General features: G+C 49.0%; 1 long non-coding RNA gene across 1 annotated transcript; it reads left to right on the top strand.

Annotated features, from left to right (window-relative positions):
- The first annotated feature begins 2,166 nt into the window (after positions 1–2,166).
- LOC116079976 lies at positions 2,167–3,328 on the top strand. The gene is made up of 2 exons (XR_004114259.1): positions 2,167–2,199; positions 3,030–3,328. It is a non-coding gene; the product is annotated as an uncharacterized LOC116079976 (long non-coding RNA).
- Positions 3,329–3,534: the final 206 nt, after the last annotated feature.

The following is a 3,534-nucleotide window of genomic DNA, read 5'->3' as shown; positions in this document are numbered from 1 at the left end:
CCACACCCCCACACCCCCACACTCCCACATCCCACACCCCCTCCCCAGTCCAGCTCCTCCTTCACCTCTCTCCTGCTGCTCTCCAGTCACTCCCTCTCCTGGGCATTTCCTCACTGAACTTCCCTGAAGTTCTAGCTGCACTTATGGCCACGTGCTGAGGAGGCCATGATTGGGAGCCCAGGCCCACAGCCTAGAAGGACTCCCAGTAGTGGCCATGACAAAGAGGAACAAAGGGTGGTGGGTAGGTACCCTTGCTCTAATTCACACACTGGCCCCCAGTGGCAGGTGAACTACTTCCTTGTCTCAAAAAGCCAGAAATGAGTTAATGAATGAATGAATTAATGAATGAATAAATATGGTAACTATAGATTTTACTCCAAGACCTGTGACTTCACTAGTCCCATGTAGTTAGTTAACTAGTCCTAGGTGGTTAGTTAACTAGTTTTCCTGCACCACATTTGATTTCCCTCTTGCTGATTAGGCCTTGGGTCAAGTGAGAGAGCTATTCATTTATACACACGTTATTGCTTCCTTGGGGTCATTGTACCCTTCCTTGATTCTTTGTTTTCTCTCTCTCTCTCTCTCTCTCTCTCTCTCTCTCTCTCTCTCTCTCTCTCTCTCTCTCCTTTTTCCCTTAATACCTTTTCTCTATGTGGCTGTCCTGGAACTCACTCTATAGACCAGGCAGGCTCGAACTCAGAAATCTGCCTGCCTCTGCCTTCCATAAAGGACACAGAAGAAGAAAGCTTGCTTTATCTTTGTCTGCTTGCTCTTGCTAGCAAGTCCATTCCTTCCCTGGAATTAAAGAATACATCTTTGGGGTTCTGGTATATATTAAAGATTGGCTGAAGCTGGGCATGGTGGTGCATGTTTTTAATCCCAGCACTTGGGAGGCAGAGGCAGGTGGGCCAACCTGGTCTACAGAGTGAGTTCCAGGACAGCCAGGGCTACACAGAGAAACGCTGTCTTGAAAAACAAAACAAAAACAAAACAAAAAGATCAACTGAGACTTCCAGCCTTGTGACTCTAACTACAGGATTCTTGTACTTCCTGATGGGAGACAGCCATTGCTGGACTAGATGAACAACTAACTCTGTGTGTGTGTTGCATAAACATATATGCATGAATATGTTTGTCTATGTATATTTATTCTACAAGTTCTTTTCCTCTAGAACAGTAGTTATCAACCTGTGGGTCACATCCCCTTTGGGGGCCAAATGACCCTTTCACAGGAGTCACCAAAGACCATCAGAAAACACAGATATTTACATTGCAACTCATAACAGTAAAAAAATTAGTTATGAGGTAGCAATGAAAATAATTTTATGGCTGGTGAGATGGCTCAGCAGGTAAAAAGCACTGATTGCTCTTCCGAAGGGCCTGAGTTCAAATCCCAGCAACCACATGGTGGCTCACAACCACCTCTAATGAGATCTGACGTCCTCTTCTGGAGTGTCTGAAGACAACTACAGTGCACTGTAAATATAATCATCATCATCATCATCATCGTCATCATCATCATCTTTGCCAGGCGGTGTGGTGCATGTCTTTAATCCCAGCACTTGGGAGGCAGAGGCAGGCAGATTTCTGAGTTTGAGGCCAGCCTGGGCTACAGAGTGAGTTCCAGGACAGCCAGGGCGATCCAGAAAAACCCTGTTTTGAAAAAAAAATAAAAATAAAAAAAAATAAAAAGAAAATAATTTTATGGTTGGGTGTGACCACACGTGAGGAACTGTATTAAAGGACTGCAGCATTAGGAAGGTTGGGAAGCACTGCTCTAGAGAACCCTGACTAACACAGTGTTGAGATTAAAGGTGTGCACCACCACAACTGTGCTTTCCTTTGCTCTTGGCAAGGTTACCCTGTGCCCCGCCTCACCGCACAGGCTCTTCCCTGATGCCCTGTTCTGTTTCACCTCCCTGCAGCGGTGATGAACTGCCCTAGGCTCACTCTTTAGTAGCCCACTCCATACTTGTCCTGTGGTTGTGATCTGACTCCAAGGCTTGCAACTTGCTTGCATTAGTTGAGTAACTGGGTTCTTTGGTAGGTCTGGATACACAGGGTGTATCTGCCTGTAAGATGATGACTTGTTACTCTCTCCTTTATAGGTGGTTTGTGACGTTAGTTAGCTAGGCCATCTAAGGTGCGGAGAATAGTGCCCAGCACTGAGTCCGCACTCAATTAGAGCAGACAACTCAGGTACGGTGTCTCTGGGAACGTATACTGGTGCTTGCAGCTGGCTCCTCTCGGGGAGAAACCCTTTCGGGTGGAGGCGACCAAATGAAGCAGCATCCAGCTTGGTATTCAGGGATGTCTCCACTTGTTAAATGTTCAGAATGTGTGTGGAGTGTGGAGTGCCTCCAAGGTTTACTCCATTGTCCTGACAGACAAGGTCATGAGCTCCTGGAGCTGAGGCCATGACTGCGAAGCAAGTGAATAAGGAGTAGAGTTACGGAATGTGGTGGGCTCTGTGGAAGAGATATGAGGTGTAGGGACAGCTATAACGGTGGCGAATGCAGCGGATGGGGTTGCCTCTGCGGTATGGAACACGGCAGAGGGCACCAGGGAAAGGAAAGGAGCCAGTCAGGTCAAGTCTGTCCAGTTCAAGGAGCAGCAAGCATTGAATGGAGCGAGCAATGTCGGGGGCGGGCAATGTGGGGTGGGGGCGGGCAGTGGGGGGTGGGGGGTTTTCTTCTGAGGGGAGCTTGTCAGTGGTAAGCAGAGAGAGCAAAGCATGAGGCCTCGGTTTTCTGGATTAGTGTTTTAAAATGTCTATTTGTTGCTATGTGAACTGATCCTGGAGAATTGAGAGAGCTTTTTCAGATGTACAACAAATCTGGGGTCAGGCACTGATCTCTGTCCTCAAGACACAAGGATAAGATTCAGGCCGAGAAGGGAAAGGAATTCTGTGAGGACCAAGGAGCCAAATTATTCAGCTTTTTCTGTTCTGAACTCGGGAGTCCTGCTCTCTTTAAGCCTGCTCCTAACACAGGGTCTAACCCTAGCCGTTTACTCTCTCTTCTAATCAGCAGGTTGATCGGGCGTCCGGGTGGCCTTCTTCCTGCCTTGCTTTTGTGGGGAAGGTACCGTTTGCCTTTCTCCAGGATGAGTTACCCGCGGATCCCAAGGCTTAAATTTCGGACACCATTCACCCTCTGGATCCTTGATTAGCTCACAATCCGCACAGCAGTATAGCTTTCTTCTCTCCAGCCTGAAAAAAAAAAAAAATCTTTGGCCCTTTGAGGCACTGGGTGCTAGGAGGTCTGCGAGGACCGGTCTTCCCAGGTCCAGAGGGGATCTCCCTGGAGAAAGAGTTGTCCCAACCTGACACTCAAACCCCTTGCTGCTTACTAAGCTGGAACGCCGGTGCCCCTGTGCTTCCCGCCCCTCAGGTCCTCAGAGCCCTCAGAGTCTGCGAAGCCGATCTTCTGGCCTGGGGCTGCAGGCAGGGGAGGGTCCAAGCCGTAATTGCTGCCATCTGCTCTCAGCGCCTCCCTTCCCCCACGGCCGGGCCGGCCTGGGCGAGCCACAACC

This window comes from Mastomys coucha, unplaced genomic scaffold (genome assembly GCF_008632895.1).
Source record: "Mastomys coucha isolate ucsf_1 unplaced genomic scaffold, UCSF_Mcou_1 pScaffold11, whole genome shotgun sequence".
Lineage (NCBI taxonomy): Eukaryota > Metazoa > Chordata > Mammalia > Rodentia > Muridae > Mastomys > Mastomys coucha.
Note: the sequence above shows the minus strand (reverse complement) of the source record. Positions and strands in the feature narration are given on the sequence as shown.